Consider the following 27,018-nt stretch of genomic DNA (forward strand, 5'->3'; position numbering starts at 1 on the left):
TTCACAAAAATCCAAAATAAGTTAACATTGCAAAAACATGTTTAAGTATGTTTATGAAATCTGATATAAAAATCAATTATTTCCCCTTGTACACACATAGCACTGAACTGGAACTACTGGAGTAAAAACAAAGACCTGTTTAAACACAATGGATTAAATAAACCACATACAAGGTTATGTATTAATCCTCTGCTCATTTAAATCTTTACATGTTCTCACTAATCCTGATGCCACTAAGCTGTATTTGACTAGTTAAATCAAATTTAGCTAGCTTATATTTTCCTAAATATGACAACAGAGAACAATGAGATTATATATAAGATATATATAAGGATCATGAAATTTAATAAAAACTAGAAATGTGAGAGGGTGGGCCAAAGTGGCTCAGTGGCAGAGTTCTTGCCTGCCATGCTGGAGACCCGGGTTTGATTCCTGGTGCCCACCCATGTGAAAAAAAAAACAAAACTAGAAATGTAAACTAGCAAGTTATTAAATTCCTCTTTTTAAAAGCCATTCTGGGCGGGCCGCGGTGGCTCAGCGGGCAAGAGTGCTTGCCTGCCGTGCCGGAGGACCCCGGTTCGATTCCCGGCCCCAGCCCATGTAAAAAACAAACAAACAAACAAAATATAATAAAACAAGAAAATGTTTAAAAATGTTTCCCTTTCTTCCTCCCTTCCTTCCTTCCATCCTTCTTTCCTTCCTTTCCTCCCTCTCTCTTTAAAAAAAAAAAAAAAAAAAAAAAAAAAAAAGCCATTCTGTTTCTGGTATATTGCATTTCAGGAGCTAGCAAACTAGAACACATATTTACCTCTGTCTGAGCATTAAAAAACCCATCTCTCCTCTAATTTTCTGAAAACTTTGTAATCAAGTTCAGCATACATGGGAACTCCACTAACTAGAGAAGTTGACCAATCCAGTTATTACAAAGTTCCTGACCCCAAGAAGGAACTCCAGGAAACCCGGTGTTAAAGGAAACTTCAGTTTCTCCCTAACTCTTTTCCTTGCATTTGCATGAGATGTTTTGGATGCTAGGCATTGCTGTCAGAAGCTCTGGACAGAGAAAATAAAAAATGGAATTCAGGGGATAAACAAATTTAATCTGAAATGGACAAAAGGAAGTATGAAAGATGCTAAGGAAGGGAGAGGCAGAGAAACGGGAAGACAGAACCTGAACTCTCAGGAAAAAAAAACTTTGCAAATACAAATGTATTAAAATAACAGCAAACATATATCAGTGTTGTGGATTAGAAAATGAGATTAGGAAGAGATAAAGCCATATACTTTAGAGGGGTAGCTGTTGCTGGATTCTGTATCTGGCCCAGCAGGCTTGGCCGCAGCTTTGCTTCCAGCAGCCAGACAACTGCTGCAGGAAGGCAAACCTAAATGTATCGAAGGCAAATAAGCTTGTTTTTCTGAAGGATTCCTGCCCCTTGAAGCTGGCAACATCATCCCATAATCTGGCTGGGTGAACCAGAGCTGTCTGAACCAGGACATCTTTCTTTCTTAAGAAGCATGGTATTCATTCATTCATTCCACAAGTTTGGGAGATGTGGTGTGAAAAAAGCAAATGTTACCTAATTAACTGCTTACTAGGATTCAATCAAGCATTATAAATATGCTTATGAAGTTTCCCATGAACTGCTTAATTGTTCACAATTACCCAAGTGGTTTGGACTGCTCATGCAAGTTTTCCTTTCATATTTACCTAAATTCAAAGTAGATATTATTCTGAGCACTTAAGAACTGCTTATTGGGAAGTTTCCCATAGTGATTAATGTAGATACATTTGTTATGCCTAATACTTTGTACCTATGTGTGATTATTAAGTTATCATTTACAGAAATTCAGCCCAACTCACTACCATTAATATTTACACCCATTCACATCTGTACTTGATTAATCTTAAGTATGATATTTTCTAAATTTATAGATTATATACTTCATTAAATGGAAGTTAAATACAAGTGACTGGTTTATGAGTAGACATGTGACCAAGTTCTGGCCAATGGTATATGAGTGGTATTTTTGAGGCTTCTGAGAAACATTTCCATGCCCTTAAAAAGAAATTTATAGGGGGAAAACACTGTTTTCCTTTTACGGAACATTTTGTATCTGCATGTAATACCTTAAGCAGCAGCACACATTGTGTGACCATGGATAAAGCCAAGCCTACACATCAATACATTGAAACTGGCAGAGTGGAAAGATGAAAAGAATGTAGGTCCTTGACAACATCATTAAGCTGCTGAGCCAACTAGCCCACCACTGGATATCTTGTTATATGAAATAATCATTTCTTTTGTTGCTAAGCTTTTGTGAATTGGGTCTTATATATTACTTGCCACTTAAAGCAATCCCAAAGCATCTCAATTGACATCTATAGACTAGGAAGTCCAAACAAGAGGAATATACTAATCAATTGGTTAACACACCTTACCTAGTGAAGCCATGTACCACCCTCCTCCACATGCCTCTGAGATTTATGGACATTTGAAGTAAGCTTGAAATGTTGGTGAAGTTCAGATAGTGGTACAAGATCACAGGTTGGTAGTCTACCTCCCTCTCTGTGGCAAAGACATTTGGATGTTTCACTGGGACCTGATTAAGGGGTAAGTCTGTGGCTTGCCAAGATATCCAAAGTCCATAGTTTGAAAGGCAGCATTTGTTTGGAAGTTGTAAAGAAGTATCTTCATATTTCATGGACATTGTCCTAGCTTTGGTGATGCCTATCTTCAGCCAAGGGTTCATTATGAATACCCTCCAGGGAGTTTGCTTCCACAGCACATTGGGACCTCAGGGGTTAACATGAGTTCCCCATCGCTCCTCAACTTGTTCCTTTTTTCTAGCAAGGTCATTTTCTCTTCATTCACCCAGAGTGGTATTTCATGTTCTCCCTTGTTTCCCAAGACCATCTTTCATAGGGCTGAGTCTGCAGCTCCCTGTAACTTTACTTGTAACTCATCCCTGAGTCCTGGAACTCTACTCTATCCTATTACCTTGCTCCCCCACTAGCCTGAAGATAGGGAGTTATGACCTGAGGCTGTGGAGGTTTGCAGGAGTACCAGTCTGGCCTTGTTGCTTGGACACATGTAGCACTCCCGAGTCTGGTCTTGTTTCCTGGCTATAACTGGTCTTAAGAAGGTGATGGGCAGGGACCAGCAGAGCTTTGAAAGCCCCTGGCCAGCAAGTCACATGCTTTGGTATCCTTTGGCCATTGATGATGCCTGGTATTGGCATGCTTCCAAAGCTGACCCACTCTTTTTTTTTTTAAACAGTTTTATTCACACACCATATAATCCATCCTAAGTGTATATAATCAATGGCTCTTGGTATAATCACATAGTTATGCACTCAGCACTACAGGCAATATAAGAACATTCTCATTTCTTCTGAAAAAAAAAATCGCATACCCTTTGTATCTCCCTATTATTTAGCTTTGGTATAGTGCCTTTGTTGTAATTAATTGAAAGAATATTACATGTTACTGCTAACTATTGACCTTAGTTTGCATTAGTTGTATTTTTCCCATATATCATTCTATAATGTACACCTTGTAATAGTGATATACGTTTGTTCTAGTTCTTTTAAGAACTTTCTTATATTTGTATCATTAACCACTGTTCTAATTTGCTAGCTGCCGGAATGCAACACACCAGAGATGGATTGGCTTTTAATAAAAGGGGATTTATTTTGTTCTTCAGAGGAAAGGCAGCTGACTTTCCACTGAGGTTCTTTTTTACTTGGGAAGGCACAGGATGGTCTCTGCTGGCCTTCTCTCCAGGCCCCTGGGTTCCAACAACTTTCCCCGGGGTGATTTCTTTCTGTATCTCCAAAGGCCTGGGCTGAGCTGTGAGTGCTGAGATGAGGAATGCGGAGCTGCTAGGTTGTGCTACGTTGAGCTCTCACATTTAAGCACCAGCCAATTAAGTCAAATGTCACTCATTGCAGCAGACACACCTCCTAGCCGACTGCAGATGTAATCAGCATTAAATGAGGTTCACGTACCATTGGCTTATGTCTGCAGCAACAAAACTAGGTATGCTCACCTGGCCAAGTTGACAACTGAATCTAAGTAACACAACCACCATCATTGTCCACTCTAGGTTTTGCTAAATTATACAGTCCCAGTTTTTATATTCTAGCTTTTCTTCTGGTGACATACACTAGCCTTCCTCTTTCAACCATACTCACACTCAGCTTTGTTAATTATACTTACATTATTATCATCACACATTATTGTACTATCCATTTCCAAACCTTTACAATTAACCTTATTAAACGTTCTGTACTCCTTAGGCATCAATTGTGCAATCTCTATCCTCTTTCTATCTCTTGATAACCTATGTTTTCAAATTTAACTCCCAGAGTTTGTGACCCACTGTAGCTCTCCATGACCTATGATAGAGGTACATATGCAGCAGAGAGAGCCAAGATTGGGGGTCAGAGCCCAGCAAGAATCTATGAGGATCAAATGGAAGATGTATCACATAATACAAAACAAAAATCCAAGCATTCTGGAAAAAGAATGCATTTCTGGCAGAGCCCAGAATGAGAAGCAGGCATCCCAGGCTTAAGTCAGGTGTCTGACTTAGTAGAATTCCCATGCAACAGAAAGGGGGCTTTTCTAACCCATCTAAAGTATCAGTTATGAGAGGGCCCAGCTGACCCCTAGAAAAGGAATTGAAAGGAAGTGAAGACAATCTAAGTCTATTTGATATTGAAAATAGACATCCCCCTAAATGTCCAAAACAAGAAAATGTGATGTGCCGGCCCAATTGCCCCTGCCCCACAGATGAAAAATAATCCCATCATATCTGTCTCTTTTTCCTATTAATCCACCATGGCCTCAGAGGATCATAACTATCATGGCCAGTTAGACTCAAATCAGTGTTAGGAAAACACCATAGCCAACAAAATAAGGCAAAGCAAACTCATACACCATCTAAGAAGTACAGTGGCCTGAAAGAAGGAGATAGCCAAACTCTAGAACAGATGGCTAAGGAGCAGAACTAATGGGATAAAGAGAAACAGATCATATAATAAAAACATAATGAGAACACATGAGGAAATATAAGAGCACAATGGAAAGCTTCTAGGACACAGTAATGCTTGAGTTTTTAAATTTCAAATATAGTGCCACGGTGGCTTAGTGGCAGAGTTCTCACCTGCCAAGCCAGAGACCCAGGTTCATTTTCCAGTGCCCGCCCATGCAAAAAAAAAAACATTAAAAAAAATTTTTTTTCAAATATAACAGAGAATGGCCCCTACTAAAAAACAAGCTAGCAACTTGAGAGGATTAAATGGAAGATGTATCACAAAATACAAAACAAAAAGTCAATGAAATAAAAATTCTAAGCAGAGGATATGGAGGGCAGAAGCAGGAGACATAATATGTAAATAATAGGAGTTGGGCAAGGAAGTAATATATGACAGAATAAGCAAAGAAACAGCATCACTTGTAAGAAAAAAATTGAGCCTTCTGATTGAAAGGGCTCTGAAAAGGCAGCATTTAGACAAAAAAAGAAAAAAGACAGTATTTGCTAATACATTTGAAAATGTCAGACAAAATGAGCAAATTTCCTAAAAATCACACACTCAAAACTGATACGAGACACAAAATCCTGAAACCACTAAATCTGTAGTTCCAAACTTTACCTCAAAGAAAACCTCAGAATCAGAAGACTTCAGTAGTGAATTCTTCTGAATGTTTAAAGAATTAACATCTGCCTTCAATAAATGCCTCCAGAAAAGAAAAGAGGTGCTATCCACCATTGTAGTTTATGAAGGCAGTGTAACCTTAATATAAAACTCTGACAAAGACATTTTGAAAAAATACATATTAAAAGTCCAATCTCCATCAAGAATATATATGCAAAACTTGTAAACAAAGCATTAACAAACAGAACCAAGAGATGCAGCATGAGCAAGATGAGTTCAATCCAGGAAAGCAAGGTTGGTTTAACATTCAAAAATCAATAAAAGTAATTCACCATATTAACAGAAAAAGGAAGAACTCTCATATGGTGTTCTTCCTTATTCTGTGTCCTCTAAAGAGCTATGTTCAAGTCCCCCAAAGAGAAATGTTCAAGTCCTAACCCCAAGTACTTCTGAATGTGACAATATTTAGAAATACGGTTCCCCAAAGAGATATGTTCAAGTCCTAACCCCAAGTACTTCTGAATGTGACAAAATTTGGAAATAGGGTCTTTGCAGATGTAATCAATTTAAGATGAGGTCATACTTGTTTAGGGTGGGCCATAAACCAATATCACCAATATCTTTATAAGAAGAGAGAAATTTGGACACAGCAACCCAGACACAGAAGAAAGATATCCATGTAAAGGCAGAGGTAGAGATTGGAGTTATGCTACCACAAGCCAAGGAATTCCCGGGACTACCAGGAGCTGGACAAAGCAAGGAAGGATGCTGCCCTTGAGGGAGCATGGCCTACCAATACCTTGATTTCAGACTTCTCACCTCCAGAACTATGACAGAATATATTTTGTTGCTTTAAGCCACCTTTTGTGGTATTTTGTTACAGCAACCCTAGGAAACAATTACATATAATCACCTCAAAAGTGAAAGAAAAGTCATATGATAAAATTTAAGAGCTATTCATTAAAAAAAAAAAACTGTAAAGCTTGAAATAGAAATCAGTTTTTATAAACAACCTGCATTAAACATTTCTGTGAAATTTTTTAAATGTTCCTTTGAGATGAGGAACAAGACTAAGAAACTTGTTACCACTTTTATTCAGCATTATACTTGAGATCTCAGTATGTGCAACAAGAATAAATAAAAGTTATGAAGGTTAAAAAGGGAGAAATAAAATTGTTTTCAAATGATTATAATGTAAAAAATTCAAATAATATACAACTAATAAATGAATTTATCAATGTAGCTGATATAAGATCAATATACAAAAATGAGTTTTATTTCTATTTTCTAATAGCAAACAGAAAATGGAATTAAAATACATTTCATATTACATAAGTTCTACCAAAAAACTTCCATCACTTCCCACACAGCTTCTGACACCAAATGCAAGTACTATAGTAACTCAGATCTTTAGTTCTGACTCTACCTGAAATTAGGCAAGATACAGCAGGTTAGGGGCAGTTCTCTACAAGACTGTCCTACAGGCACCAGTTTCAAATTTTGTGGCCCAGATGACCAACATTTCTAACCAACTGGCTACAAATTTGTGTGTTCCCACCATGCTCTTGGGTTTAATAATTCACTAGAATGACAGAACTCACTGAAAGTGCTATGCCTGATGACTGCAGTTTTATTATAGTAAAAGGATACAAATAAGAAGAGGCCAAAAAAAGTGGTCTATAGAGTAAGGTTTGGAAGCATCTCAAATACAAGCTCCCATGTCCTTTCCATGTGGAGTCAGAACACATCATCCTCCTGGCACAGAGATGTACCTTATCTAATCATGAAAGCTCCCCATGAGCCTCATGTGCTGAGTTTATATGGGGTCTCATTACATAGTTATGGGTTGAATCAAGGTCATGGGTTGAACTCAGTCTGCAGCCCCTCTTCCCCTCCTAGAGGTCAGGAAGGTGGGTTGATCTGGGCCAATATGATGTGGCTCAAAGCCCCAAATCCCTCATCATATCATTGGTCTTTCTGGTGTAACTAGACCCCACCCTAAGACAAGATCTGGCTGACCCTTCCCAGTACCTATTAGGTATGCCCCTGAGTCCACCATGAATAACAAAAGACACTTCTGTACAGGCAATTCGAAAGATTCAGAGGTTGCTTCCCAAGGAAACAGGGACAAAGACCAGTTAAGTTTTTCATTAATAATCAATCCCCAATAAATTATAGCTCTAAATATGAAAGGCAAATTAATAAAGCTATTCAAATATAATATAGAGAAAATCTTTGTAACCTTGCAATAGGCAATACTTTTTTTTTTGAACCAAAAGACACCAAGAATATCATTATGAGGTAAAAAAGGAAAGCTCCTGAATTCAAAAAATATGTATCTGTACATGTGTGTTAATGTATATTATGTATGTAAGTGAATATGTTTATCTGACAAATCGTAAATAGGGAGCAAAGGATTCATTTCCAGAATATGTAAAGAACGCCTTAAAATGAATAATAAAAATACAACACAATGGAAAAATGGGCAACAGTCTTTACAAGTACTGCACAAAAGAGGCAAGAGCCTTTACAGGTACTTCACTAACCAACATATGAAAAGGCACTCTGTCTCAATGTCGTCAAGGAGATGCAAAGTAATACTGAAACAAGATGACTCATCCACCATAATGACTAAAATGAAGATGATTGACAATACCAACTACTGGTAATAACAGGGAAAAAAGGAAAATCCATACTCAGCTGGGGGTAGTATAAATTGGATCAATCACTATTGAAAACTATTTGGCATTATCTACTAAAGTTAAACCTATGCACCCCAGAATTTCACTCCTAGGTAGTACACAGGAAGACTTGTCTATCAATGTTCACAGCAGTGTCATTTCTAATGGCTACCAATTTGAAATAATTTATGCATCCATCAATAATAAATACATAAATAAAATGTGGAATACACACACAATGGAATAATATACAGCAATGAATATGAAGGAACAACTAACTGCAGCAACATGGATGAATCTCATTTATTCTTCACTGCTACTGTGGATTATACCCTGGCCTCCCAGGGCACAGGATAAGAGAAACCCTTCTAACTACCCCTCCTCTGCTTTTCATGACAGTGGTCCCTGCCTCACTTAGGACAAAAGCCAGAGTCCTTACAATTGTCCATCAGTCTCCACATAAGGCAACCTCTGCTGACCTCTAACTTCAACTCTTTTCTTTCCCCTCACACATGCTCCTCCAGTCATACTGTCTCTTTGCCATTGCTTGAGGGTATCAAGAATGTTACCACCTTAGGGCTTCTGCACTGGTTGTTCCCTCCGTCTGCAAAGTTCTTCCCTGGAATACTCACGTGACTCAATCCCTCACCTCCTTCAGGTTTTCAGCAACAATGATGCCTTCCCTCTCATTGTATATTAATTAAATAGCACCACACACCCCACACTCCCTATACTCATTCTTGATTTTATTTTTCACCATAATACCTGCATACAACATACTGTTTACCTACCTACTTAAAAAAAAATCTATCTCCCTGCACTAGAATAAAGCTTCATGAGAATGGGACTTCTGTTTTGCTCACTGATCTATCCCAAGCATCCAGAGAAGTTCCTTGTACTCAGGCTTTGGTTCATAATTTTATATGTAAACTTCAATATAATTATTTTTAAAGACATCAGAAATGTAAACCATACCAGGGAGTGATATGTTTAGAGCTTAGAAAAGTCAGGGGCCCACCATCTTGTAGCTTGACATCATTGGTTAAAAAAGGAGAGGGTAGGAGGAGGATAAATTCTATAAATTTCTTCTTTCATTTCTCACTCCTTTTCTACTTGTAGGTACTCTTTAGTGTACGTCATTATACAGAATGCAAGATGCAAGTATATCACCATGAAAAAACAAGAAAACATTAAAGCTTACTGCTTCTCAATGCTACTTAGTATTAAAACACAATGAAAAAGTTTCTCCACTGCAGCAGTGCAGTCATAGGAATAAATTAATGAGTGTCCATGTGTCAATGATGCGCTCTTAAAAAGATGCCAGCAGAAGGAATGTTATGATCCACCACACAGCGGCCACTACTTATCATAATCCTTTGCTGGATTACAAATCTCAGAGAGGTAAAGACTATGGAGGAGAATAACTGAAGTGGACACATATATTGGTTAGGTAGGTCTCTGGGTGGTAAATGAGTGTGTGGTAGATCGAATCATGTCACACATAAAAAACATGTTCAAGTCCTAACACCTGGTCCTATGAGTATGAACTCATCTGAAAAAAAGGACCTTCAAACATCCTGTTTGGATGAGGCCAAACTGAACATGGGTGGTCCTTAATTAAATATGGTTGAAGTACTTATAAGCAAAGGAAATTGGACATGGAAGTATGTATTAATCAGAGTTCTCTAGGGAAACAGAACCGACAGGAGATGTATGTGTATGTGTTGTAAATATTATGAAAAATTTTTATAGGAATTGGCTCACATGACTATAGAGATGGGCAAGTCCAAACTCTGTAGAGCAGGCTACAAGCTTGGAACTCTGATGAAGGTTTTGTTGAATTCCCCAGGAGAAGCTGTTTGGCTGAAGTATAGATGGAGATCCTCCCTACTGATTGCTTGAGATCATCACTTTTCCTTTTAAATCCTTCAACTGATTGGAAGAGACATCTCTCATTGTTGAAGCAATCTCCTCAGTTGGTTAAGGCCATAGTAGATTCATCCAACTTACTGATGATTTAAGTCCGTAAAATAGCCTCAGTAACAATGAGGTCAGTCCTTGCTTGACCAAACAACTGGACACCATAACCCGGCTGAGTTGACATAAGAACTTAACCGTCACAAAGCAGAAGCCAGAAATGGAAGCCAGAGAAGGAGACAGATATTGCCATGTGATGGGGGAAGACATCAAGCCAGCACCAAAACACTATAAATTCAGAAAAGCATGCCCTGGTGATACCCTGATTTTGGACTTCTAGCCTCCCAAACTGTGAGAGGCAATAAATTCCTGTTATTTAAGTCAACCAGTCTGTGGTGTTTGTTATAGCAGCCCTGGCAAACTAAAACAGACAAAAGCCCAACTCATACTATCAGTGCAAGAGGGCTCTAGGACAAATATCAGCAGCAGGAGTTCAGAGCCCAGGGAACGAGAATATAGACCAGAAAAAAAGGGGGAAAAAAAAGCTGGGCACAGGAAGGAGAAGATAGCAGCACTGGCAAATCTTGGAAACAAGGTTACTGTCACGGTTCTGGAAGTTCAGTGATGTATATTGTTTGTGCATTTAGTGTCCAAGACTCATAATGAAACAACGTTCCTCTCAAGCACAGCCCACTCCTTGATAACAGAAGGTAACTGTGGTATATAAAGGAGGCTGAAACCCAGGGCTGGAACCACACTGACTTGATGCATCCAGATCAACAGGGAGATGGAAGAGGAAGGAGCCTGAGTTGGCACCCGAGGTGGGAGAAATGAGAACATGTGACTCTTCTGACATGGAGATCAAGTTGAGTGTGCTTTAAAGGTTTGGTAGACAAAGAGATTTTCATAAAATGTTCCCAAGACTCCTGTTACTGTTATTTGTTACCCAGGAAACCAAACAGTTACATAGAAATACTAAAGGCCAAATCTTAGAAATGAAAATTCCGTAAGTATGAAATTATATTAAAATGCTGTGGCTTTCTGAAAAGAATTCCAGCAAAGTGACTGGTAGAAACTATCATGCATTTATCCAAAAAGAGACTGAATGTGTCTTGTTTACAATTACCTAGAAAATAACAATGGAAGTGGTGGATGTGGCAGGTCAGAGCTCTGTGAACAGATCAGAGCTGACAGTTTCTTATTTGTGGGAGAGAAAGTCCTAGTAATGCTACAGTGAGCCTTCAGGTGGCTCCCAGGACCCTTCTCCATGGGAGTCTCTGGGTCATTCGCTCTCCTTCTGCTAACAGTACAGGGATGAGGGATATTAGCCAGGTTGGGTATGGGTGGAGAGGGCACACAGGCACTGAAGCACTGAGAGAGGTCTCTGGGACAGACCACGAGGATGGAAGACAAAGGGCCAAGGTGATAGGGGCCCACTGAGGAAGATCCTAGTATGCTATGGTTAGATTTCATTCCAAGAGCAATGGGAAGCCAGGCAAATGGTGGCAAGACTCCACTGATACATTTATTCAGCTTTCTGCAGCAAATAATGAATGAGAAGTCTGCAGAAGATCCCTGCCTGTCTTGACTAAAATGTTAGATCCCTCTGTTTGGCTGGAGTTGGCACAGAGGAAGATGAGGAATGAGGCACTGCTGGGAAAGGATGAGAGAAGTGGAATGGCTTATGGACAGCAGATTCCCCAAGACTGGGAGACAGAAGGTAAGTGCACCCCTCTTTGAACTGGTCTCCCCAGAAGGTGCTGAGGTGTGGATGTCAGAGAAGGAATCAAGCACAGGAGGGGCTCCCTGAAGGCCACCCAGTGCCCCAGGGCCTATAGACGACAAAGACCTCCATCCACAGGACTGATAGCATGAAAATCAAAGGGGATGATGGACCACCTGGGGCCAGGCCAGGCCTCAGAGAAGAAGCATAAAGGATGACTGATAGTGAGATCCCATTGCTCAGGAGGAGGTGCCAAAAGCCAAAATTAAGTAAGAAAAATAAAGACATGCAATGCTTCTTTTATGTGAATGTCATGGAACAAATCTGTACTCACAGGGTTCAGAACAATAAGGGAGCATGAGTGAATCTATGAATATCTCATATAGAAAGGATCTGACTACTTCAGAGCAATAAATAATTTGTCTAACACTGTCTGGGTTTACTGCAATAAATATCTGTTTTCATTCAAATTTTACTCCCAAACTTGTGTCCATAATTAATATAACTATACTTAGTCACAAAACAAAATAAATGACAAATGCATGCTAAATTTGCTCCAGGTTGTACAGGATCAGATTTCTAAATAATATCACAATTCTTGTTGTCTGGTTTCCGTGACCCGATTACCATGCCAACTGTTTTAGTTTTCTAACTTCTAAAACAAATGCCATATAATATGTTGGCTTAAACGATGGGATTTATTGGCTCACAGTTTTGAAACTTGAAGTCCAAAATCTAGGCATCAGCAAGTTGATGCTTTCTTCTCGAAGACTGTGGCATTCTGGGGCTTTTCTGTCGTATGGCTAGACACATGGCAGCATCTTCTCCTTTCTCTTTTAGGTTGCTAATAGAGCAGCACAGTGGCTGCCCTCAGTAGCTTTGACCTTCTCTCTCTGTGTAACTTTATAAAGGACTCCAGTAATCCGGATTAAAGCCCAACCTGATCCAGTTGGGCCACACTTTAATACTGAAATAACATCTTGAAGAGATCTTATTCACTATGGGTCCACACCCACCAGAATGCTGACCAAGACCAAGAATATGAAGAAATCAGATTTTTCTTAAAAGGAATTTATATGCAAAACATAAAACTTACCTTGAATCTGATCACCTTGATCACTCTCTTCTCAGTGATCCTTGCCCTACCCACCATCTGCCCACTTTCACTTTGTATTTTGTTTATGGCTATTCATAATTTTTTCTAAGAAGAGTAGTTCATTTTCCATTGGGTCTCTTGGTTATGGTTTTATTCCTCATCTTTTATCTTATAATTTTTTTAAAAATCAAAGCTTATACTAATAATACCTCTCCTGGGGATGTCAAGGTCACACTTAGCCGCCATCTCACCTCCCAGTTTGTGTGCAAGTGTTGAGTAGGTTTCTACTCTTATTTGATTGTGTGCAGATGTTTGCTTGTTTTTGTCTAACAAGAGACTTCAGGAAGCTGTAAATCTTAACTAGACCTAGGTGCTTCCTAGGATCCAAAGGTTGCCACCTGGCAGAGCTCCCTTACCCTGAAGTATACAAAAGCCCATTCTTTGGGCAATGCAGGTGTCCCTCATCTCTGAAAAGAGGAGAGGCATACAGCACTGCTGAATAGTTTGTGTACCTGGGAGACAAGCCACAATTGGTCCCTCACCTCCAACGTGAAGAGAGACCTCAGAGCTGCCATCCACCAACCTTGACCTGAGCAGTTGGCCTCCCTGTGGGATTGGCCAAGGTGGGATATTTTCCCCTGCTCTTTTGGACCCTTTATGCTATGCAGCAATAAAACAATCATTTGCTAGGAGCCTCTGTTGTGCAACTCTGAACAGTAGTGTTTTCCCCTATAATTTTTACATGGATGTGCCAGTTTGAAAATATTATGTATCCTAGAAAAAACATGTTTTAATCCTGATCCAATCTTGTGGGAGCAGCTATTGTTTTTAATCCAGATTCAACATTGTATGTAGAGGCTTTTGATTAGATTATCTTCAAGGAAATGTGATGCAGCCAGTTGTGGGTGTGGCCTTTTGATAAGATGGAGGTATGACTCCACCCATTCAAGGTGGGTCTTGATTAGTTTACAGGAATCATTTAGAAGAGGAAACATTTTGGAGAGAGTCAGAAATGAGAGTCGACAGAAACTTCAGAGCAGAGCAGACACAGATGCCAATGCTAGGAAAATAGAAACACTGATGTTGGGAGATGCTTGGAGCCCAGCAGACATCGCCATGATATGTTAAGCAAGCCAGAACCTGGAGAGAGCCAAGGGAAGCCAAGAGATGAAAGCCAGATCCAAAAAAGCACAGTGAGGAACCCCACAGGAACAGAGGCTGAAAGCAACAGAATCCAGGAGCAAGGGACTAGCAGATGCCAGCCACGTGACTTCCCAGCTGACATATGTGTTCCAGACCCATTGGCCTATCTTGAATGAAGGTAACCTCTTGCTGGTGCTTTAATTTGGACACTTTCACTTCCTTAGAACTGTAAACTTATAACTTCTTAAATTCCCTTTTTAAAAGCTGTTCCATATCTGGTATACTGCATTCTGGCAGCTTCCAAACTAACACAATGCATATTCTTATGTCTATAAAATTTACATTAATTCTAACTTCTTTTTCAATCTATTTTCACTTAGAAATGCTTCCTTAAGTATAGAATGCCCAGAATTCATCTGAAAAAACTCTCTAAGGCTTAAGAATTTAAAGCCAAAATCAGTTTGGTTTGGTATCAAAGAACAGAATTAAGCATTTATGTGCATTTCACTGTAGCAACCAGTTAAACAACTTTCTGTTGAAAACATATAATATAATGCAACTCACAAATATCAACTAAATGAAGGGAACAATAACATTAAAAATGATTCCTTCTGTTTCCTTTATAGTGGTTACCATGGGCCTGAGGAAATAGCAGGTGCCAAGGGCCCTATGGTCCCAGTGGCAGGCAAGACTGTGCAGCCTTAGAAGGAGGGCTATTGTTGGCTCAAGAAACTCTCAGAGATGTAGGTCCATTCTTGAGTGAACACAAGAAGCCTATAAGTAAAAGCAAGCTCACCAATTCTGCTCGAACATGTTCGCTCCTTCCCAGAACAACCCAAGGTCAAGCCAAGGCTGGGTCACTGGGATCATTCCCAGCTCCTGAACCAAACCAATAGACAGTTGTGCACCATAAGAAACACTCCCTAACATGGTGCCAGTCTTCTGTTATTGTGGCATTTGGAAATAAATATGTAGTTGATTTGGAGAATAAGTGCTATGTAAACAAACATAAAAATAGGGAACATTTAAAGCAGAAAGTTCCTAAAATGACAAGCCTTACCATTTTCTCAAGGATTTCCAAACCTTTCTTCATTCTTGTGGGAAGCACCCTATTTGTTACCAATCTCTTTTCTCTTGTCTGTGAAACACATTTAAATGGTTGGCAGGAAAAAAAATGTATTTTTGGCAAGTGGGACAGAGTTATAAATATAACCATTCCAAAGCTATTTTGAGAACTCTTTTCTCCATTAATTTCTCATTCATTTTAAAATCTAATATAAAATAGTCTGGCTGTTAATGGATCTAAACTTTATCAACTTCCAGTAGAATTAATTCTTATTCACATCCAGCTTGCTAAGAATATGCCAATAGTATAAGTGAACTGCAAATGCCTGTTAAAACAGTAGAATCTTCACCTCCCTGACTCCCTAGCATCACCTGACCTTAACAAAGTCAATAAATGTTAATTTTCCATTACAAATTCTGAGATGAAAAACTTGGACTCATGATATATAGTTTGTGTGTGTGTGTGTGTGTGTGCGCGCGCGTGTGTGTGTGTCTTGGTGATCAAATTCATTTCTTAAAATTACTTTTTTTCATTTTTCAGGAAAAAAGTTTTGCCTTTCCATTTTTTTTTTTTTTTTTTTTTTAATAGATTCCCCTTTTTTATTTATTTATTTTTTTTACATGGGCAGGCACTGGGAATCGAACCCCGGTCCTCGGGCTTGGCAGGCAAGCATTCTTACCTGCTGAGCCACCGTGGCCTGCCCTGCCTTTCCATTTTTCCCATAGGGTTCTATAGAAAAGAAGTCTCCATCACACCCCACATCATATCAGATATCTGCATTGTGAAGATGAAGAATGAACAAATGCCACAGTCTGAGGAAACATCGACAATGAAAGAAACACAGGGGAAATGGACCTACTACATTTACCAACTTAAATATACAAAGGAAAACCAAGATCCTACTCCCATTAAGTCACATCCAGGGAGCCACTGTTTATTAAGTAACAGCCATGCTCTACTGAGTGAAGGGCAACATTTGAAGCTACAGGCTCTAAAGAAAATTTAGTATAAAATTATCCATTTGCTAAGAGTTTTCTTATTAATTCTATTATACTGTATATGATAGCAAAGTTACAGAAAAGAAAGTATGGAAAACAAAATGCTCTGATTATCTGAAATTTTTGTCGCTGAAAACTTAAGGGTACAAGTAAAATATTTTCTGCATTAGCAAATAGAAATACTGAACTTTATTTGATGAATGAAGACCTTTCAGTGGTTCAGGGAAGTCCCTAAAAATGAGTAATTCATTTCTTGAATGTTGGTAATGAAACTGCCTTTTAAAATTTTTTATAACATTCATTATTTGAGTAGTGAGACCTGTAAAGAAAAACTCATTTCCATAGCCCATAATCTCACCATCAAAAAGCAAAAATGTAGAAAATTCAAACTATATAGAAAAATACCAAATGAAAAGGTAAGGCCTCTTTCCACCTGCATTCCAGCCCTGCTCCCTAAAGCATCCATTACAAACAGTATCTTTTGATTCTTTCAAGAAAATACTGATGATAGTGTACCTACAAATATTTCTCTATACATTCTGTTGTAAATGTACGTAAAAGGTGATACTAAAGACACTGTTCAGCACCTGGCCTGCGTTTTTGTTTTAAATCTTGGCAATTGTTCATATTAGCACAGAGTTTTAACTCATTCTTCCTATGGCAGCAAAATATTTCATCTAAGCTCTGTAGCTCAGTGATTCCCAACCTTTCTGATGCCATGCCACATATCCATCCACTCACCCATCCAATTATTCAACAAGTATGTTTTGAGTGCCTTTATATAGTCTAGGCTCAGGGAACACAGCATTGAAAAAATAGACAAAATATAAACACCCTCATGAAGTTTCCATTCTGGTGAGAGAAAACAGGGGGAAAAGTACAGTTAAGAAATACAATATAAAAATAAGGACAATAAATAAATAATGAGGGACAGATAGATAAAAAAAGATTGGGTAGATTGAAAGACTAGTGATCAATGAGAGGGAGGGGAAAGGCATATAGGATGTATAAGTTTTTTCTTTTTATTTCTTTTTCTAGAGTGATGCAGATGTTCTAAAAATGAGCATGGTGATGGCTGTACAACTATATGATGATATTGTGAGTCACTAGTTGTATACTTTGGATGGACTGTGTGTGAAGATATCACAAAAATATTTTTAAAAAACGAAAATGTAAAGACAACCTACAAAATGGGAGAAAAATTTGCAAATAAAAATCTGATGAGAGACTTAATGTAGAACATATTGAAAACACTGGCAACCCAATAATTAAGCAAAAATTAACAGAAGTAAAAATCTAGGCAATGTATCTTGTATATCAATAGAAGATATACAAATGGCCAATAAATACCTGAAAATTTTTTGACATCATTAGCAATCAGGGAAATGCAAATTGAAGCCATGATAAGAATGTACTTTACACCCTGTAATGGTTAATTTTATCTGTTAATTTGCCCGGGTTTTTGGTATCCAGTTGTTTGATCAAACACTGGCCTAGTTTTTTACTACTATTAGTTGCCCTTAAGTATAGGACATTACCCTCCATCACGTGAATGGGCCTCATCCAAACCATTATAGCTCTTAGCACCAAGAATTCAAGATTCCAGAGATCATCATCAACTCTTACCTATTTTCCAGCATCCCATGTTCCCATAAGGAATTCAGACTCAAGATCTGAATATCGCCTTTACCAGAATTTCTCTCCTTGGCTGGCCATACTGATTTCTGACTTGACTGCCTCATAAACATATATATATTGCTAATGGTGTCATATATAGGTTTGGTTCTCTTTCTCTGCAGAACCCTGACAAATACATACCCACTGGGATGGCTATAAGAAAAAATAGATAACAAATCTTGGTGAGAATGTAGAGTATTTGAAATTGCCATACGCTCCTGGTGGGGATGTAAAATGGGGCAGTCACTTTGGACAACATTCTGTCAGTTCTTCAAAAAGTTAAACACAGATTTACCTTATGACTTATCATTTCTACCTAAGTATATGCCCAAATGAAATGAAAGTGTATCTCCATGAAACAGCTCTACATGAATGTAAATAGCAGCATTATACATAGTATGTCTATAAGAAAGAGTATAAATGTCCATCAACTGATAAATGAATAAAAATAATGTGGCATATCCATACAAAGAAATACTATTGGCTATAAAAATAAATGAAGTATTGATAAATGCCATGAAATGGATGAACAAAAAAACCCATTATGTTAAGTAGAACAAGCCACATATTATATGATTCCATTATATGAATTACCAAGAATAGGCAAATGCTTAGAGAAAGTAGTTTTGTGGTTGTATAGGACAGATGATTTTCAGGGGGAATGAAGTGTAACAGCTACTGGGTAGGAGGTTTCTTTTTGGGTTGATGAAGGTATTCTAAAATTGATTATGTTGATTAATGTACCACTCATATACTAAAAATCACTGAACTGGATATTTAAATGGGGGAAATGTCTGGGTGAATTATATCTCAATAAAGCTGGGCTTTTTTTTTTTTTCCAAAAAAGAAGTACAATATTTTAGAGGGTGATAAAGCTGGAAAAGGGTCATAGAGAAAAAGAGTGCCAGAGGGCATAGGAAGGAAATTCCAACTTAAACAGGGTGGCCAGGGAAAGCTTCATTCTAAGGTGACTTGAGAAAAGTGAGTGTCCAAGTCAAGGGGATATTTGGGTCAGGAAAGCTTTAAGCAGAAGGTGCAGGACATGTAAAGACTGTGAACATAGGAGCCTTCTCAGTGTACTGAAGGGAGAGCCAAGAAATGTGGTTGCAGCTGAGTGAGCCTAAGGGCAAGTAAGAGGTGACATTGAAGAGGCTGCCATGTCATTCCCCTGTGCCCTGACTCACAGAACTTATTATCAAAAAGAAGTAGTTATAAGCTGCTGTATAATAAAGAACTTTGGCTGTTTTTTTTGTCCTTATTCCTAAATCTCTGGAATTTTCTGTGATAAAAGTGTAGGAGTGTTTTCTGTTATTCATGATGCCCACCCAACTCCCATCATACTTGATAGTTTATGCTAATGAATGACAGGGTATGCCAACTTAACCACAGGTGGTGGTTAGACCATACCAGAAAGACCAACCATTTGATTGGGGGCTGGGACTTTAAGCCAAGTCTTAGCAGCCCAACCCAGGAAAGGGGATTAGAGATTGAGTTTAACCCCATGGCCACTTATTCCATTAACCATGCCTAAATAGTGAAACCCCAAGGAAAACTCTTGGCCCTGAAAACACTACATCCAGCTTCCATGATCTATGATATGCAACAATGTGCCAGGAAGGTGATGCATTCTGACTCCACGTAGAAAGGACACAGAAGCTTTGCTTTGAGACTGTCCCAGACCTTCTTCCATGTGTCTCTTCTGATTTTACCCATTTTTGCTACAATGAAACTGTAATTGTAAGGTTCACACCTCCAGAACCAAAGGTTGGGAACTGAACATGTCTTTTGTGGGGCACCTGATTCAATCCCCAAGTTTATTCAAATCTTGTATATCTTTTTGTGTTAGTTTTGATTTTCAAATGTGTTGGCATACAATTTGTTGATAATGTCCTCTCATTATCTTTTTACATCCATAGGATCTGAACTGATGTCACCTTTTCATTCATGATATTAGTTATTTATGTCTTTCTTTTGACATCAGTCTTACCATAGGTTTATTAATTTTATTAGCTAGAAATGAATCAACCTTTGCCTTTATGATCCTTTTAATTATATGTTGGAATTTTATTTCATTATTCTCTGTTATTTTTATTATTCCCTTCCTAAGATTTTCTTGAGATTTTATTTTTTCTCCCTTCTCTGACTTCTCGAGATACTTAAATGATTAATTTGTAATTTTACTGCTTCTCAAGGCTATAAATTACCCATCTAAATAGCTCTACCTGCATCTCACAAGTTTTCATATGATTATTATTTCAGAATATTTTCTAATATCCAGTTTTTGGGGATTCAATCGTGTGCCTTCCAAAAGTCATGTTCTTAATTCCAATGACTGCAGCAAGCGAGAACTAGAATGCTGCAAACTCTGAGAGAAAACATGGCTTGCCAATGCCTTCATTTGGGACTTCTGCCTCTAAAACCAAGAGTCAATACATTCTTGCTATTTAAGCCAAGCCACTGTATGTTATTTGTCATAAAGGTTTTGACAAATTAAGACACCATTGCAATTTCGTGTTTGATACTAGGATAATCAGGTTCATGTGTCAACTTGTGCAGATCATAGTGCCCAGTTGTCTGGTCGGGTAAGCACTGGCCTATCTGTTGCTGTGAGGACATTTCATGGACTTAAATCATGAGCAAGTTGACTGCATCCATGGCTGATTACATTTGCAATCAGCTAAGGGGAGTGTCTTCTGCAATGAGTGATACTTAATCTAATCAACAAAAGGCTTTTAAGGAGGGTTCAGAAGAGACAATCTCTCTTTTTCCTTCAGCCTCTCAGAATTCATTAAGGACCTTCATTGGCGCTGCCAGTGCACAGCCTGCTGTACAGATCTTGGATTCTTACATCCCCCAGACACTTTTATAACTCTTATGTTAAAGATATCGCCTGTTCATTCTATTTCTCTAGAGACCCTAGCTAATACAGCTACATAGGTTACATAGAAAAATATTACTTAATTTTCAAATGTAGATATAATTCTATAATTATTTTGTTACATATTTCTAGCTTAATTATATTGTCTTCAGAGACCATACTCTCTCCATGTCTCCAATCTTTGTATTTGTTGAGACTTTCTTTATTGTCCCACATATGGTTGGTTTTTGTAAATGTTCCATATATTTAGGAACCATTTACATTTTGCTGCCTGCATTTGTTATTTTTCAACATTAAACATTCAAACCTAGATACTAGAGTTTAGTTTTGCTCATTTTTAAAAACTGCTATATATTTTTGTCTCTTTTATTCTCCATTATTTCCTTTTCCTTATATTCCATCTATTGGAAAACCCTGAACATTTGACCTGCAGTTTTTCTCATCTGGATTCATTGATTACCTACAATTGGTGCAGTTCAAAATATTATTCTGTCCTATGTATCTCCTGTACCTTAGCAGCAGGAGTTAGAGGCCTCATTAGATTCAAGTTGTATACCTTTGCAAGATGTTGAGCCATGCTGTGTCCATTCATGAGGAGGAATGTAAGATCTGGTTGTATCTCTTTATGTGATTTTAACAGCTCTCTCTGTGTAAGTCTTAGATTCAGTAATACATACATAGGAGGTTGCAAAATGGTAATGGTCTAATGCTGTTGTTTTCTTCATTTACTAGTTGGAATTTTTTCATATAGAGATGGAAATACTCTTGTACTATGCTTTTCAAAAGAATAAATTGGTTCCCTAGCAACGTCTGGAAGTAGCCAATTAGTTTTTTTGCAACTATCATTAGGCACTCATACATTTAAAACATATTAGATATGTTTCACTTCCCTGCAGTCATTATTATTTTTGATGTGTACACTGTCCCAATCTTAGCAAGGGCAAACTTTTTAAAATTGGTTGGGTATTCTGTTTCTTATTAAATGTATTTTTTATTGGAGAAGTTGTAGATTTACAGACAATGAATGCTGAAAATAAAGAGTTCCCCCTGCCCCATTATTAACACTTTGCATTAGTGCAGTATTTGTGGCAATTAATGAAAGAACTTTACTATAATTATACCATGAACTATGGTTCACATTGTATATTAGGGCTAGCTATGTTGTACAGTTCTGGTTTTTTTTATTTTTATTCTAATAACACATATATCATCTAAAATGTCCCCCTTTAACAACATTCAAATATATAATTCTGTGCTGTTAATTACATTCATAATGTGGTGCTACCATCACCACCATCCATCACCAAAACGTTTCCATCATCCCAAATAGAAATTCTGTATCAATTAAGTATTGACTCCCCATTTCCTACCCCAATCCTGGCACATGAATTCTAGCTTGTGACTCTGAATTTGTTTATTCTAATAATTTTATATCAATGAGATCATATAATATTGTCCTTTTATATTTGGTTTACTTCACTCAGTGTGATGTCTTCAAGGGTCATCCGGGTGGTTACACATATCAGAACTTCATTCCTTTTTATGTCTGAATAATATTCCATCATATGTTTATACCACATTTTGTTTATCAGTTAATTTGTTGATGCTTCGCAGCCTGCCCTGTGGATTTTGGACTCTGCATTCCTACGGTCACGTGAGACACTTTCATAAATTTTATATTTGCAAGTGTTCCCTGTTGATTCTGTTTCTCTAGAGAACCCTAACTAATACATCTTGGTACCAGGAGTGGTTCTTAAGGAACAGAATCTTAAAAATGGGTTTTTATGAATGGTTTTCTACTCTGACTGGGCTCAGAGACACTAAGGACTCTGATTCCCATAATCAGAATGACACTCCCAATCCATGAACTGAGTTGGCAAAGGAGATAGTCAAAATATCATCATTCGATTCTCCTAATGCTTCGCTTGTACAAAGCCAGACTCTGGGGGATAATGTTTTTGACACCTTTACAGAGTTTTGTAGAAATAAGAGTTATAGAGATGTTGGTTGGTTGTTGTTAGATACACTGTCTACATTAAAGGGTGAAAGGGATGGGCTTAAGGCTTCAAACAAGAAGCTTAAGTGCCGTCTGAAAGATGTAGAGGTTTCTATGAGTATCCTGAAGGAAAATTTTATTTCCTGTAGCCGTAGACTTGAGATCTCTGAAAATCAGACTCAGAATCTTATTGTTAGAGTAGCAACTTTACAACGTAAACTGAAATCTCAGTCTTGCATGGTGTCTGCCATTAAAGTGAGGGCATTGATTGGAAAGGAGTGGGACCCTGAAAAATGGGATGGTGACATATGGATTGATAATGATGTTGGGGGTGAGGTTGAAACCCTAGACCATGCTGAGCCTTCTTTAGATAACCCTGTAATAGTCTGCCCTGAGGACATAGCTGCCCCACCTCCAGCCTGCCTTGAGGAATTGGCCACCCAGCCTCCTCCTGAAGGGATTAGCCCTAGAGTGATTAATCCTGTTTCACCAGATGAAACTGCAAATGAAAGCCCTGAAGCAATGGCTTGGAAGATATTTCTAATTCTTTTCATGACCCACCCCCACCACCCCTCATTTCTTCTAGACCTATAACTAGACTAAAGTCCCAACAGGCCCCTAAAGGTGAGGTACAAAGTATCACACATGAGGAGGTACGTTATACTCCAAAAGAACTGTGTGAGTTTTCCAATTTATATAGACAGAAATCAGGGGAATATGTGTGGCAATGGATTTTAAGAGTGTGGGATAATGGTGGGAGGAATATAAGGCTGGATCAGGCTGAATTTATTGATATGGGCCCACTAAGCAGAGATTCTGCATTCAATGTTATAGCTAGAGCAGTTAGAAAAGGTGTTAACAACTTGTTTGGGTGGTTGGTTGAAACATGGATCAAAAGGTGGCCAACATTACCTGAGAAATGCCAGAACTGCCCTGGTATAATGTAGATGAGGGGATCCAGAGGCTTAGAGAGATTGGGATGTTAGAGTGGATTTATCATGCAAAGCCTGCTCTTACACCCCAGGAAAGTCCAGAAGATGCACCTTTTACCAGAGAAATAAGTTTGTGAGACTAGCACCATCATCCCTCAAGAGCTCTGTGGTTGCACTTCTCTGTAGGTCAGATATTACTGTAGGAACTGCTGTCACTGAGCTGGAATCCTTAAACACAATGGGGATGACAGGATCCCGAGTTGGCAGAAGCCAGGTGGCAGCACTTAATCACCAAAGACAGGGTAGACGCGGGTATTATAATAGACAACAAACTCAAAGGAGGCATCAAAATTATATGACACGCAGAGATTTGTGGCATTGGCTAGTAAATCATGGGGTGCCTAGAAATACAATAGAAGGGCAGTCTACTAAATTCTTGTTGGAGCTGTATAAACAAAAGAGTTCTAGGTCAAGGGAACAGAAGTCTAAACTGAATTACAAAAACACAGAGTCACGGCCCCTTAATCAATTTCCAGACTTGAAACAGTTTACAGACCCTGAGCTCCTTGAATGAAGGGGAGGCCAGGTCCCTATGGGGAGAAACCTGTTACACTGCCACAAATTTATACTGTTGACCTTCCTCTAAGTCTTCCCCAAGGAGACCGACGGCCTTTTACCAGGGTAACTGTGCATTGGGGAAAAGGAAATGATCAGATATTTCGGGGATTATTAGACACTGGTTCAGAAGTGACATTAATTCCAGGGGACCCAAAACGTCACTCTGGACCACCGTCAGAGTGGGGGCTTATGGAGGCCAGGTGATCAATGGAGTTTTAGCTCAGGTCCGTCTCACAGTGGGTCCAGTGGGCCCCCGGACCCATCCTGTAGTTATTTCCCCAGTTCCGGAATGTATAATTGGCATAGACATACTTAGCAACTGGCAGAATCCCCACGTTGGTTCTCTAACTCGTGCAGTGAGGGCTATTATGGTGGGAAAGGCCAAGTGGAAGCCACTAGAACTGCCCCTACATAGCAAAATAGTAAATCAAAAGCAATACCGTATTCCTGGAGGGATTGCAGAGATTACTGCCACTCTTAAGGACTTGAAAGATGCAGGGGTGATGATTCCCACCACATCCCCATTCAACTCTCCTATTTGGCCTGTGCAGAAAACAGATTGGTCTTGGAGAATGACAGTGGATTATCGTAAACTCAACCAGGTGGTAACTCCAATTGCAGCTGCTGTTCCAGATGTAGTATCATTGCTTGAGCAAATCAATACATCCCCTGGTACCTGGTATGCAGCTATTGATCTGGCAAATGCTTTTTTCTCAATAGCTATCAGTAAGGACCACCAGAAACAGTTTGCTTTCAGCTGGCAAGGTCAGCAATATACTTTCACTGTCCTACCTCAGGGGTATATCAACTCTCCAGCCCTATGTCATAATCTTGTTCGCAGAGACCTTGATCATTTCTCCCTCCCACAAGACATCACACTGGTCCATTATATTGATGATATCATGTTGATTGGACCTAGTGAACAAGAAGTAGCAACTACTCTAGATTTACTGGTAAGGCATTTGCGTGTCAGAGGATGGGAGATAAATCCAACAAAAATACAGGGGCCTTCCACCTCAGTAAAATTTCTAGGTGTCCAGTGGTGTGGGGCATGTCGAGATATCCCTTCTAAGGTGAAGGATAAATTGCTGCATCTGGCCCCTCCCACAACCAAAAAAGAGGCACAACGCCTAGTTGGTCTTTTTGGATTTTGGCGACAACATATTCCTCATTTGGGTGTGCTACTCCGGCCCATTTATCAAGTGACCAGAAAAGCTGCTAATTTTGAGTGGGGACCTGAACAAGAGGAGGCTCTGCGACAGGTCCAGGCTGCTGTGCAAGCTGCTCTGCCACTTGGGCCATATGATCCAGCAGATCCAATGGTGCTGGAAGTGTCAGTGGCAAATAGAGATGCTGTCTGGAGCCTTTGGCAGGCCCCTATAGGAGAATCACAACGCAGATCCTTAGGATTTTGGAGCAAAGCCTTACCATCTGCTGCAGATAACTACTCTCCTTTTGAGAAACAGCTTTTGGCCTGCTACTGGGCCTTAGTAGAGACTGAACGCTTAACCATGGGCCACCAAGTTACCATGAGACCTGAGTTGCCTATCATGAGTTGGGTGTTGTCTGACCCACCAAGCCATAAAGTTGGGCGTGCACAGCAGCACTCTATTGTAAAGTGGAAATGGTATATACGAGATAGAGCCAGAGCAGGTCCTGAAGGCACAAGTAAGTTACATGAAGAAGTGGCACAAATGCCCATGGTTTCCACTCCTGCTGCCACATTACCTTCTCTTTCCCAGACCAGAGCTATGGCCTCTTGGGGAGTTCCTTACAGTGAATTGACTGAGGAAGAGAAAACTCGGGCCTGGTTTACAGATGGTTCAGCACGATATGCAGGTACCACCGAAAGTGGACAGCTGCAGCATTACAACCCCTTTCTGGGGTGTCCTTGAAGGACAGTGGTGAGGGGAAATCCTCCCAGTGGGCAGAACTTCGAGCAGTGCACCTGGTTGTTCATTTTGCTTGGAAGGAAAACTGGCCAGAGGTGCATTTGTATACTGACTCATGGGCTGTTGCTAATGGTTTGGCTGGATGGTCAGGGACTTGGAAAGACCATAATTGGAAAATTGGTGACAAAGAGGTCTGGGGAAGAAGTATGTGGATAGACCTTTCTGAGTGGGCTAAAAACATGAAGATATTTGTGTCCCATGTGAATGCACACCAGAGGGTGACTTCAGCAGAGGAAGATTTTAATAATCAAGTGGATAAGATGACCCGTTCTATGGATACCAGTCAGCCTGTTTCCCCAGCAACTCCTGTTATTGCCCAATGGGCTCATGAACAAAGTGGTCATGGTGGTAGGGATGGAGGTTATGCATGGGCTCAGCAACATGGACTTCCACTCACCAAGGCTGACCTGGCTACAGCCACTGCTGAGTGCCCAATCTGCCAGCAGCAGAGACCCACACTCAGCCCCCGATATGGCACCATTCCCCGAGGTGACCAGCCAGCTACATGGTGGCAGGTTGATTACATTGGACCACTCCCTTCATGGAAGGGGCAGCGATTTGTTCTAACTGGAATAGACACATACTCTGGATATGGGTTTGCTTTCCCTGCACGCAATGCTTCTGCCAAAACTACTATTCGTGGGCTTACAGAATGCCTTATCCATCGTCATGGTATTCCACAT

The 27,018-nt window shown here is 39.3% G+C and overlaps 1 protein-coding gene and 1 long non-coding RNA gene across 2 annotated transcripts in view; one reads left to right on the top strand and one right to left on the bottom strand.

The window, feature by feature from the left end:
• Positions 1–27,018, bottom strand: part of ENTREP2 (endosomal transmembrane epsin interactor 2) — a 512,187-nt gene that overhangs the window by 180,118 nt on the left and 305,051 nt on the right. The gene's annotated exons all lie outside the window — the stretch shown is intronic.
• Positions 92–16,314, top strand: LOC143652413 (uncharacterized). Its single transcript, XR_013160646.1, has 2 exons — positions 92–173; positions 16,010–16,314. It is a non-coding gene; the product is annotated as an uncharacterized LOC143652413 (long non-coding RNA).

The sequence above is a fragment of the Tamandua tetradactyla genome, chromosome 12, assembly GCF_023851605.1.
Source record: "Tamandua tetradactyla isolate mTamTet1 chromosome 12, mTamTet1.pri, whole genome shotgun sequence".
NCBI lineage: Eukaryota > Metazoa > Chordata > Mammalia > Pilosa > Myrmecophagidae > Tamandua > Tamandua tetradactyla.